This window comes from Molothrus aeneus, chromosome W, assembly GCF_037042795.1.
Source record: "Molothrus aeneus isolate 106 chromosome W, BPBGC_Maene_1.0, whole genome shotgun sequence".
In the NCBI taxonomy this organism is placed as follows: Eukaryota; Metazoa; Chordata; class Aves; order Passeriformes; family Icteridae; genus Molothrus; species Molothrus aeneus.
Genome location: NC_089679.1, coordinates 2,308,566 through 2,322,197, shown reverse-complemented (window position 1 = coordinate 2,322,197; position 13,632 = coordinate 2,308,566). Strand labels below are relative to the sequence as shown.

The following is a 13,632-nucleotide window of genomic DNA, read 5'->3' as shown; positions in this document are numbered from 1 at the left end:
AATAGACAGAGATGCTCATAAGAGAGCTAATATGGCCTCAGCTGAGTGTAGGTGCTGCGAAAACAAGGCTACAGCTTTTCATTCATGTCACTGGATGATGTGGAAGAGACATGAGAAGAGAGAAGCTGGAAGCACATGATGGATGTGTCTACTGTAATCAAGTGGATAAACAGAATTACTGAAATAAGTGGAAAATTATATTCTTATACTTATTAGCCTATCAAGAGGAGATGAAGGCTTTACTGGTTTACACTTCCCGTCAAGCTCAGTGTAACATTTGTAGATGTGTAGAAAAGGTCAGAAGCATTAAGGGATAGGGACAACTCACCAACAGATCTACCTCTTGACATCCAGTTAGAAGGATCCAAGAGTTACATCACTGGATGCTCTACAACCACCACACTGGTAAACTAATGGCCTCTGACAGGTTCATGATTTGATTGGATTTCTTAAAAGAAAAAAAAGATGAACACAAAAAAGCCAAACCCAAGTTGGTTTACTGAAGCTTTTCTTGGTGAACTTCAGACTTCTCAGCACACCTTATTTCTTTATGCAAATATTCACCTTGGCTGCTAAATTTCTACAACTCCTCAATTACAAGCTTTCACAACATCAGCCATCACCTTATCATGATGCAAGTTTAAAGCACTTCCAATAAAACTTGACTGTAAGGCCTGTATTGTCTCACAATAGCCAGAACTGGACAGAAAAGACATTATATCCCCAGGCACTCATGCTCCACCTGCTGCAAGGGGCTAGCCCAGATCAAGGACCAAGGGACTCAAGGAAGGAGAAGAAATGTGATCTGACATGACTATTACAAGAAACAGTAGACTTAGTTTTCTGGGGTGAAACCTACCTCCTGCAAGGCTACCAAGCCTTCTCCAGAAACATCTGGCTAAACTGGATGGATCAGATTCAACAGATTCAACCCTCAAAGTTTCATTTGACTGGACTCACTTGTCTCTCTACAGATGTCTGTATGCATGGATGAGGAGCAGAGCAGGAGACCTGTAGCTGCCACAGGTCTGGAAGATTGTCCTCCTTGCTGCATTGCTATCCTCCTGGCACAGGGAAAACTCATGCTGATGGCTCATCCTCCCCCACCATGCCCTTCACTACTGAAATGTGCAGTAAGGAGGAAGACACGTTTCTGCTGAATGAAACAAGTGTAATGGGAGGTGCTCAAGGAAAACCTTAGCTAAGCTAGCAAGGGATGACTGTAGTAAACCCCATAGATTTAGGAAAAGCACCATGGAGGATATGAACAATAGGAATGCTGAAACAGCAAAAGAAAATTCCTGTTTCCCTGTCCTCCACCCTTAACCTACCTCTGTAACTCTATAAGGCAATGTCATGTTAACCCCTTACCCATTGGTCAAGCTTGGATCCTTTCCAACCCTATAAAAGAAGCATACTGTACCCCATTAGGGGAGAAAGAAGAAGAGCAGAGACCCTTCACGGACCTCCCCAAATAAAGCCATCTTTGTGGAACAGCCTGCGCCTTCTCCTCTCTCTCCGTCTGCTGCAGCCTCCAGCCCAGGGCACCACTACCTAGCAAGCAGAGCTGAAATCCTAAGAGCTTGCAATCACTATAGAGCTGATAATCACCATGCTTGCTAGGTGGTAGCCCCGCGGCATTGGCATGAGCGAGCTAGCTTCGGGCACCCGGTCCCTACCCAGGGACTGAGCTCCTGAGCCCTACTGCTCTGCTTTATAATAATGCTGAATGAGAGGTTTATTAGATGACTATGAAAACCAGAGCATGGGAAAGGCTGTCACTTTCTCCCCCACAGCCCTAAATAGAGAAGAACATAAGGAAAATCACTCTCCAAGCTGACAAAAAAGGAAGATAATCCACAGTTTAAAAAAAAAAAAAGAAAAATGAAAGTGCATATAGTGACAGTAGAAGGGGAAGGGATAGAAAAGGCAGCCTCTTGCTGCAGCTGTAATGGGAAAGGCTGTCAGGAGCAGAGAGGGGCAGAGCATCATCCCCAGATCCTTTGGGAACTGGAGGTTCACCAAACACAGCAGCTCCAGTTTCAAGGCAAGTTCATGGACCATGGATGATGCTGAAAAGCCACTGCACTACTGCCTCATCTCCTCCAGGTGATGCAGTCAGTCAAGACCTTGGTCTCAACAGGAAACTGCAGCAAGCCTGGGCACAGCCTAGCCAAGCTTTTGAGGACAGATTTTATCCAGTCTTCAGCATGCAAATGCTCTATGTGAGCTACGTGGTAGAACTTGAAATGTCATTATTAAGAGCAGTAACAATATAATACCTGATTATCCATCCCAGCAGGTATGCAGCGAGGCTAAGCTCAAGGCTGGAAAAGCGTTTTGAACTGCAGAAGACCAGTACAGGCAGGAGACTGGGGAGAAATCAACCACTAGCTTTTCACTGCAAGCTTGGTGGTCATGCACAAGCACAAAGTCCTGGGACAACAGCATGGCAGCATGGAATAGTTTGGGTTGGAAGGGACCTTTAAAAATCATCTAGCATTATCTCATCACACCCTCCCTGGCAGCATCCCTGGGGCCAGCTTCTCCTCCCCATGTTCAAGACAATTTAGGTTATTTCCTTAAAGAAAATGTAGTGATTTACTAAAGGTACTTCTAAGTTAACTGATCTGCTTGCACACAGACAGATATTTAAGCTTACAGTTGCTGCAGACTCTCCTTGGAGGCAAGAAGAAATCTGCATTTCACTTTTCCACCCTCTTTCTTACAGCCTGTAATTTCTTATCTTTGAGACATGCACTCCTCTGTCAAATTTGGCTGAAATTAGTCCCTGAGTTAAAAAGAGCTTCCAGAGGAATAGCAAGTGGCAGCCACTCTGAGTTACATAAGCTTCATTTCTGTTAATTAAAAAAAAAAGCAAGCACAGAAACAGTAAATAAATTTTTCACCCAATGTAATGAAAATATATATTAAACAAACAATATGCAAATATCCTTTTTCAGAGCCAGTTCTGAGAAAGATGATGTGTACTTCACAGATGCTCTGAAACTCAGGAGGGAAGGAGAGAGGCCAACACCCTGGGGTGAATCTTTGTGTTAAAAGCATCCTGGCAAGGGAGGAATGTTGCAATTCTGCTGACAACTAAGCGCTCCACAGGGTTACAGTGTCTTGCCCACCACTGATGCTGCTCTGAGCACCTGCAAAGGCAAGTAAAAGCACTCCTCTACCTGCACCAGGCCGTCACGGGGATGGACAGAGCAGGGATGCAGAAAGGGATGGAATACCCACTGTTCACCAGAAGAGCTTTCCAGAAGCGTGCATTTCATTGCAGAGCTGCCATAAGGATGCAAGAATCTGCTGGTCTCAAAAGAAGGGGAAAAAACTGTTGGATAAAGCTATTCATCACTTTGTCACAGCTAGTGCCTTGAAGCTCTTCATCCCCATCCATGGCCTCCTCTTCCTTTACAGGCATCTGTAGCCATCGCGGTGAGACCCCATGGACACTGAAAACTCCAAGTAATTTTTCAATAATGAAATATGCACATGGCAAGAAAAATAAATAAATAATTTTCAAAAGCACTCCTCACCTTCATGTCCTGCTGTAAAACCTCCAGCTCTAAAAATTATTGCTGCAAGTTTTAGAATCACCAGCCTGGCTTCCTGAGCTAGAGAAAAATGTAATCAAAGATGTCTCCAAGGCATTTACTCAGCTGGAAATATACCCTGATTTAAGGGAATACAGCTCCCGTGGGTACAGGCATCTTCCCCCATCTCCTCTCACCATGCAAAGCAGACCACCTTAAACATAAAACATTTCTCTATTATTAAACTCCAGCTGACAACCACAGCACAACCACAATCCTTCCTGCTTTCTTTTCCTTTCTTGCCCAGGAATCCAACATGGTATTTTTGACAACACATTATGAAAATCCCCTCTAGCTTCATTGCAGTTGAACATGGCACCCAGGAGCCCTCCAACCCAAGGGGTCTGCTTCCGGTTGGGTGGGTGGTAGAGAGAGATGCCAGAACCCAAAAGCAAATCAGCATTTGCAGACTACTGCTTTGGGCTGGCTTGGTAGTGTTGTAGTGCGTTTTTATACTTTGTAATACTTTGAAGTAGTTTTGTTTTGTATCCCCATATTTTTCCCAAATGGTTTATCCCAAACTGTACCCCCCTCCCTTTACCTGTGTTATCCCTCTCCCGGGATGAGATCATCCCCAAACCCCCACCCTGGCTCTCTGTCAATCACTCAGCATCCCATCCGCTCCATCCAGAAGTTTCGGTCCAAGTCGTCGAGTGATTAGCCAGAGGCTAGGAGTCAGCCCCCCAAGCCTTGCCCCATACGCTGTCCTATATGTCTATCCCCCAGCATCCATCCCTTAGGGTCACTTATTGGTTAGTTAAATGTTATCTACTTTCGGTTTCCACCTCCCTTTAAATGTAACCTTGGCACATCTCCCGGGGCTCTCGGCAGGAGGCCCCCTGAGGTGCAGGAGCTCCTTTGGGACTCCTAATAAAACCTTGGATTAACCCCTGCTAAGAGTCGGCCCTTTATCTTCTACTGATGTCTCTGGTGTCTCTTCTGCTGCAAAGGCAACCAGCCTAGGTGCCCTCAGTACCCTCGGGGCATAGGAGAGTGTCTCCCCGCTGTCGGCCGTGTCGGGGCTGCCCCCCCGGTGTCTGCTGACTCAGGACTGGCCGAGGGCTCCTGAGAGGCTCGCAGAGGGACCAAGACAGGTAGGACCTAGATCATACCATAGCCCTACTTGGAGTGCACGCTTCTCTGCAGAACAAAAAAGTCCTTTAAAATATACTCCAGGATAATTCATGCAAGATCCCCTATTAGCAAACACTAAGATGTGTTTTCACAGACATGAACACCCTTCAAAGTCCTCTGCAGAAGATGGTGCCCCTAAAACAGTGCCTCCATGGACCAAGTAGCAGAAGAAGCAGCTCGCAATCACAGACACAGACAAACCCAGCTGTGCAAAGCAGCTGCCCCAGCCCCGATCTCACCCAAGGTTATGTCATCTGTGACCAGCTCCAGGCCAGTTGGCAAAGCTTTGGCTTCACAAAGGAGGTGCTCAATGCTTGGAATGGCCAAGACCCCTGAATTATCTACAATGCAATTCTGTTCTAGCTCAAAAGATTGTGCTTGCAGACAGACTCCTGAGATTTAATCAAACGATGCAAAACACTTGAGATTGTATATACTTATTTGCAGAAGACCTCAGTGCTAGCTTGGGGATGGACTGGGTGCCCTCCCTGCCACGTGGCACAGCACACCTGATGGCAGAGACCTGGACTGTTGCAGCATGCTACACCGCTATATTGCAGTCTCTCAAGCCACCCTTCCCACGCCAACCCAAGTGCTCATCTCCCATGCCAGTGATCACCCAACACAACCAGCAGCAGAGGGATGGCGACAGCTTGGTTGTGAACACCAACTTCTCCCAAGCTTCTCCCAAGGTCCCAGTGAACACAAGCCAAGCAACACAGCTCCTCCAGGATTTTGCAAGTTCAAAAGCATTTTTCAGAATTAATTATGAACCCCATTAATGGTTCCCCATCACAGGTGGCTGAGAAAGCTGGTGGCAGCTGTGTGTCTCCCTGTAGTTTCTGCTCCAGCATGGGGCAGGCTCCAGTGGTGATGAACCCTTCCCAGGTCAGCACAGGCTGTACAAACCAGTCCCAGTGAGCCAGGACAGCTCCAGAGGGAGAGGGAAGGTTGGTTGGGTTGTTTTCTTTTGCATTAAGGCAAATTAAAATTGCTGGTGAGAAATTAGAAGCTTGTGGAAGCCCACATGCATCCTCAGATCACCCAGGCATGACATGACACCAAGGGATGAAGCGCACCACACAGCCGCCCAGCTCCACTCCCCATCTCAGGGACATCCCCATCATGGACGTGTCATCCCATCCATAATCCTTTCTATCTTGCCACTTGAGAGATGCAAATGACTTCCATCACCACCCAACAGCATGGTGAACACAACCATGCTAAGGAAGAAGATGAAGCTGAGCCAGTGCTGGTGGCCACAGAGGAGATGCCCTCAATAAATGGTTGCACATTATAAAATACTCTTGTGACAGGCTCCTAGCCAACAGGTGTGGCAGGATTTGGTCCTACAGAGATAGCAGAGGCAGAAGTTTAAGTTGTATCACCACAGTTTCTCCTACCACCTAAGAAACAAGGTTTTTCTTCTCCTGTACCACAACTGTTACATGCCTGGAGGACAGAGGAGGCCAAGGATTGTCTCTATAGGAGATGGGAGTAGTGACTTTTCTGAAGTAAGCATAAGACCACATCTAGTCAAGCTGTGGTCCCTAAAGCCTCAGAGGTCCATGGACTGCCTCAAAGGAGTCTCCAAAGCTAACTCAAAACAGTAAAGATCTCAAATCCATTACTTTCCATAACAAATTTTTCGCAATCCACCCACAATAGAGACACCATCCCCATTCCTGGCCACTGTTGAAGTACATCGACATTGCAGAAGCCTGACCATGGCACAGCGCAAAGTAGATGTGGAAGAAACAAAACCTCTCTTTTTAGCAGGAAAGTTGATGGCTAAATGCACAAAAGTTTTGAGAGTATCCCATGTTATTCCCATTTCAGTCTGAATGAAACAGGAAATGTATTTTTCTTAGGATCACTAGCAAGGCATCTATGCTATAAATGAATATATATATATATGCACACACACACACATAAAAAAATAAAAATAAAATAGCCAGGGCCTCAAACAGAAAATTATTGGTTAGCTACAGTAGTGCTTTATTTTGGATGATTCAGTAACATGCTAATTATACTCAGGTAGCAGAACTGTACCTTCTCCAAGAAGTTTCAGAACATCCCAAGGCTTATCCAGAAGCCTCAATGCTTCCAGATTTTCAAGACAGGAAGAGCTGTCCTTTTCCCAACCTGATGAAGACTATGAGTTACCCCAAACAGAACACCACACTGTTAAATTTGAAACTAAACAGTGGTATAAGTAATGTAAATGTCTCAATACTTATGCAAAACATAAAAACAGTGAAATAATTAACAATATTCAATTGCTCCATTGAAATAGTAAGGCAATATACTAAATGTGCCCCAAAGAGCTCCTGAAATAGCTCTTGTCTTGGGGTGATTTTATGATGATACTCTATTCCCTGATCGTCTGCTCTATGCCCAGAAATGGTTGCTGAAGCTTTAAGGTGGGTCCAGGGGGAGAGGGGGGAGCCTCAGGGCTTTTTGGCAGGCTTTCTTCAAAGCTTCACTCCCCAGGCATCCGTGGTGCCTTGTGGACTGCGGTGTTTTTTTTTTGCTTAGCTAGTTTGGGGTTTTGTTAGCTTAGGTAACAAGTTGTTTTTTTTCTTTCCCTGGCCTTGGAGACTGTGACAGCATTCCTTTGGCAGCTTTTTTCTTGAATTGGACAGTTTGGTTTTGGTCCAAGGTCAGAGATAACAATCGACAGGAGAGGAATTGGCCAGGGACCAGCGGGAAGGCATGGGGCTGCTCCCTTTCGGCCCCAGAGCTCGGAAAAGCCAAACTGACAAGAGAAAAGGACACCAAATCCACCTGCTTCATCCGCTGTGAAGAGGGGACCAACACCAGAGATTCACCAGGTTCTCATATGTTTGCCCGAGCTCCTGCATGAACCTTTTGTTTGTTTTTTTTCCTTGAGACAGGAGCCGACGCCTTTTTTTTTTTTTTTGTGCCATGTGGGCACTCTGTCAATAAATGGTTGAGGTTTTTTTCACTTTCATCCACTAGTATTCATCTCTTATTGGCAGAAAATTATTGTTGGAACACTTTTTTTTAGAGGAAACACTCATTCCAGAGTGTTTTTCTTCTAAACTTGTCTCTAAACCGAGACACTCATCTGCTGCCCCCAGCTTCCTTAGATACCATAGGGTCTTGCTATATTTTTAGCTATAGCTCCTTACAAATACACAAGACCCCAAAGACTCACTTGAGCAGCAAGAACATGAAATTAAATAAGATCCAGGAGGGTTTTCTTGCTGTTCTGCAGAGATCAGCAGACAAAAACTCAACCAGCGATAACTACCACAATTTCATACCACTCCTGCTGGGAAAAGACCAAGCAGCAGCAAGGATGAAAAGAGGAAACAGGAGAGAAACACAAAATGGAATGGGAGAATCAGTGAGCAAAATTTGTCCTCACCAGGAGACCCCGGTAGAGTGAACACCAGGGAACGCTTCATCCCAAAGTGAGGATGCTGAGAGAGCAAAAAAAGTATTTTTCTCATTCGAGATCAAGTGCTGAAGGAGAGACATCTAAAGATAAAGCTCAGCACCTTGTCAGCTCCCACAGTTTAGATCAAGGGCTAACAAGTATCAAGTATGTTTTCATGCTTTGCACATTATTTTTCACACCTCTCAGGAACCCTGCATAGACCACTCCCATCCCATTTGTGGATGAGGTTGACTCAGCTATGGAAATGAAGGTGTCAAACCCAGCCAAGCCCCTCAGGAAGCTCATTCCTCTCCCAAATCCCATTGCAAGTGGCAGAGCTGATGTTTAATTTATCTCCACAGTTTCTCCAGTCTCCCATCAGCAGGGGAGCTCCTGGGTGCTAGACTTAACCCTCCAGGTCACCTGAGACAAGTCACTTCCACACATCACTTTCACCTTCAGCATCCAACCACTGCTCCTCTGCTTTCCTTTAAAAGCATCCAAAGATCTTCTAAATTGTTTTAAAAAATGCTTCCTAAGAGCTGGACAAGTTCAACAAGACACTAACCACAACACCTCAAATTCACAGAGCCCTCTGGTACAGTATCCACACTGCAAGAAGGGCTCAGATAGAGCTCAGAAGGAAGAAGCATCACATACAAGCACAGCCTGAACTTCCTCAGACACCACTCATCTTGTTACCAGATGATAAATTGTCTATACCTGGTGAGCTAACACAATGCTTGTTCTACCAAAACCATTGGCCTATGGAATTACACAGTGCCCATTGTGTAAGAAGGAGAACTGGAAGTTCACCAGCATCGGTGCCTTGCCAACTCAACCAGGTTGACTGGAATATTGGGGTCCCCGACCACTAAGGACCACCAGAGAGACCCCCAGGACAGAAGAAGGCATGCGTAAAGGGGAGGGGAAATATGTTAATGATTTTGGGGAAATGATTATCATATGTATGTTTAGTCCAAGACAATCAATGAATATGTATGTAGAATACAGTATATAAGCAGAAAATTTCCTGTACCCAGTATTCACAGATTTGGGAGGAGCTATGCCCCATCATGCATCCGGCCAAATAAAGAATGCCTGCTTCTTAATGCTACGTTGGTGTTAAGGAGTTTCTTTATTTTACTGAATTTTTGGTAACAATCTCTCTGCCAAAGATAACACACTTAAAGCAGGGAAACCACAACCTACACATTTTACCCAAGGCTTGAGAATAAAGTCCAGTGCAAGGTTTTGCTCTTGGACCTCAGGATCATCAATGGCACAGCAAAGTCTTTATGGTACAGTCCTTATGGGGAAACATAATGTATATCAACACAATAAAATATTTTTTTCACTCACTGGAGACAGAGTGTGGATATTTGCTTGTCAGGGTCACATAAGCTGCAAGGGGAGTGGGATGCTTCCCTCTCCATCCCATGTGGCACTCCCCTGCCATCATCTGGATGCTCAGAGGATAGTCCACCATCAAAAAGCCTTTCTAGATTTTGGAGGGGAGTGACTATTAAATCTCCTGGCTTTATTTTGGTATCTTTGGGTTGAGAGAAACAACCTGGAAGCTCAGTATATCTTCTGCTCCTTCACACCTTTTTTATTTCTGTTAACAAGGCCATGACTTCAAGCTTCATCCCATACCTACTTGAGTGGTGGAGGAAGAATAATGGATTACTGAAGCAGGAGTGAAAGTGACACAAATGGACATGGGGAAACAGCCTATTTCAGAGGAGCCATCAGGTCTCCAGAGAGCCCCCGGGCACTCCAGCCCTCCACATCATACTGCACCTGCCCCTTTCCAATCTAATGGTATTGCTACCTTATCCAGTGTGGGGTCTTACTGGTGGGGGTCTCATCCCTTCCAGAGGAGCCTAACACACGTAACAGCCCCAGGAGATGAATCTTAGTCTCATTTTATGGAAAAACAACTCCAAGGACTGAGTTTTGAGGCATTGGAATGCTAGGGATAACCAGCAAATGTGCCTCCAGCTGTTCAGCATTGCTGGGGGCAGCTGTGGCAAAAGTCTCACAACTGCCGACTGCTCCGCTGCCACAACATCTGTTTTCCCCTACTGTCACCCACAGCCCCTGAGACCACATGCAGCCAGAATGACTCTGCAGGAAAATTATAACCATAAAATAACAACAAAATTGAGTCCCTGCTGTGTCCTCACTTGCTACACCCAAACCCAATCCTGCACCAAAGACAAGGAAAGCACCTCCCAGGAGGTGGGAGATGCTCCCACCTCGGTACCACCCAGCAGCATTCCCACTGGGAACGTCCCCCCTGTGAAGATGCACAAGCCTAAACCAGGTGGTACCATTGTGTCTGCTGTACAGGAACCTCCGCCACCTTTGCTGCGGCAGGGACCACCATGAACAGTAGTTATTGCGATGGGGACCCAATGGGTCTCCCTCTCCTTTTTGTCCGTAGGGGGCTCGCCGGAGGACCCGGAGAGAGAGGTCAGCCCTGCCCTTTGGCAGGGCTAATGAAGCTGCCAGGAAGCTTCCAGAGGCCGGGAGCGTACCCAAATCCGGCCCTGGACCTTGCCGCCGCAGTTACCGCCCTGCCCGCCGCTCACCTTCTCCAGGAGAGGGAATATCATGGGGGGAGGGAGGGCTCCAAGTCCACGCACAGAATGTCATCGAAGGGGGGGAAACCCACCCGGGACGAGGCCACTCGGGTAGCACCGTCGCTGGTACCAGATGAGAAACCGGGTCCGTGTGCAAAACAACACCCCAGACCCACGACAGCCCGGCGCGTGGGGGTTTGATTCTTTCCTAGGGAGACAAAGGCCGGACGTGCTCACCCCCCCGCTTCGCCGCTGCTTTGTCATGCCCACCCCCCTCCGCCCCGGCCTTACCGTACGGGGCACCGGGTGCAATCAGACCCCCGCCGGGAGGTTCATGGGCGCAGCGCTGTGGTGCGGGGAAAATGCGGAGGGACACTAGGAACGTCACCCACCGGGGAAGAAAATCCGGCTCTGCAGAGACAAGCCGGGACGGCCAGGGAGTGACGCACCGCCCACTCGGACCGGACCAGACCCGCCCCGCCCCGCCACCAGCCTTCCCGTCGGGCCTGTCGGGAGAAGTAGTTCGGGCCTGGACCTGGGTCCAGCCTGCCCGCCACGGCCGGATCACCCGGGCCCCGAGGCTCTGCCGGTGCCCCCGCAACTTCCGAGAGGCCAGCCCGGCGGGGCGACTGAGACCGACCAGGTCGCAGAGCAACCTTTGTGGTGCTACTTACTTCCCCCTACACACACACCTTTCCCTGCCCGGGCTGAACACTGTGAGTCTCATGTTCCTATCCTCATCCTTTGGGATTCAGACCTAGAACCACATCGTCTCCGGTCCATCCCTCCTCCTCATGGCCATCGAGCTTACAGGAGAGTGATTTCTACTGAGCTTAAAGGAAGGAAACAGCAAGTGTTTCAGAATCCTTGAAAGGTTTGGACTGGAACATAAAGATTATCTAGTTCCAACCCCCTGCTATGGGCAGGGACATCTTCCACTAGACCAGGTTGCTCAGAGGTCCATCCAACCTGACCTTGAACACTTTAGGGAATGGGGAACCACAGCTTCTCTGGGCAACCTATGCCAGTGCCTCACCACCCTCATAGTCAAAAATTTCTTCCCAGTATCTAATCTAAACATGCCCTTTGTCAGTTTGAAGCCATTGCCCCTTGTCCTATCACTCCATGCCCTTGTCCAAAGTCCCTCTCCAGCTCTCTTGTAGCCTCTTTAGGTATTGGAAGGTGTGAAAAATGCCAATCACTCGTTTTTAAAATTTTAAAAGTTTAATAGTTATAAAATGGTTATAAAAATAGTAATATAATTAGAGTAATAAAACTTTGAGCAATTGGGATTAGGACAATATGAGACAATAAAAACAAAGAGTTACAGACAGTCCGGGTACCTCTTTCTGGGCAAAATAAGCCTGAAAAAGGACACACATTAACAGAGGATTAACCCTTAAAAGCAATAGCCTGTTGCATATTCATACATCTCGTACATGATGCATAAATTCAATTCAAACAAAGGATTCAGACTGGTCAGTCTCAGCTTCTTCCTCTTAATCCTGACAGCATCTTCAGGGCTGAGCGAGGCAGGAAGAAGTTAGTTTCTTCTGATACGAGAGCAATACATTATTTTTCTCTGAAAGATTTAGGTGTCCTGTGGCTGCTATCTCGGTGCAAGTCCTCTCTTTTAAAAAACTATCTTACATAGCATAGTTTCTATTTTAACATTATGTTATAACCTAAAACTATATTTAACACACTACTTAAGAGAATTAATACAGCATAACTTTCTAACATAACACATATAATATTCATTTTAAAATTTGAGAAAAGCCAATCATAAAACACACATTTTTCACAGAAGGTGCTCTAAGGTCTCCTTGGCACCTTCTCCAGGATGAACAATCCCAACTCTCTCAGCCTGTCTCCATAGCAGAGGTGCTCCAGCCCTCTGAGCATCTCTGTGGCTGCCTCTAGATTCGCTCCAGCAGGTCTATGTCCTTCTTATGTTGTGGGCTCCAGAGCTGAATGCGGTACCACAGGTGGGGTCTCACCAGAGCAGAGTAGAGAGGCTGAATCCCCCTCCCTTGACCTGCCTTTGATGCAGCTCAGGACACAGTTGGCTTTCTGGCCCGAGTGCACAGTGCCAGGTTATGTTGAGCTTCTCATCCACCAATACCCCTAAGTCATTCTCCTCAGGGCTGCTCTCCATCCATTTTCTGCCCAGCCTTTACTTGCACTTGGGATTGCCCCAATCCAGATGCAGGACCTTGTACTTGGCCTTGTTGAACTTCATGTGGTTCACACAGGCCCACCTCTCAAGCCTGTCTAGGTCCTTCTGGATAGCAAATAATCAAAGCGCTTCCATATAAATGCACACAACTCTGAGTTGAGAAATGTAAAGAAAAATAATTCAAACACCTTTTAAACACCCTTCTAGCTAACTGGATCAATTTAGCCCCTTCAGACCTGCTCAAATGTTCCTACAAGGGATTTAAACCACTTTTTCTTTACCCCACCAGGCTCTCAAAAACACTGACCCAACAATCATTCCCTTTTTCTTATTTCTTGGGCAATATTCAAGAGGTTAACTTTATTTCTGACCATGGATTCTTTGTTGCTTTCTGTCTGGTTCTGCTGTAACATTAATCCGGATAAATGGATCATGTTAACGAACATCAACAGAAGAACCACAGCCATAAATTCACCAGATCTGGCCTCTGAATAAACCTTAATTTTACTCTGACAGCAAAATCAGATTCAAAAGATCTCTCTCCCTGCTGCGCCCAGGGCCATATCAGTTTGCTGGGCAAGTTTCCATGACAACCCAATATTCACAGGAGCATGGCTATAATTAGGAGAGTACATTGTTAATTTAGCTCCAGATTTTTTTATTTTGTTGTATTTTAAGCAAAGGGGAACTGCCTGGATTTTCATATCTTTATCTATTATC

At 46.4% G+C, this 13,632-nt stretch overlaps 1 protein-coding gene across 2 annotated transcripts in view; it reads right to left on the bottom strand.

Annotated features, from left to right (window-relative positions):
* Positions 1-11,152, bottom strand: part of LOC136568524 (CBP80/20-dependent translation initiation factor-like) — a 442,202-nt gene extending 431,050 nt beyond the window's left edge. For both annotated transcript variants that reach the window (XM_066568532.1, XM_066568533.1), the window contains exon 1: positions 11,025-11,152. The gene's annotated coding sequence lies outside the window, so the exon portion shown is untranslated. The remainder of the gene's footprint in view (positions 1-11,024) is intronic.
* Positions 11,153-13,632: the final 2,480 nt, after the last annotated feature.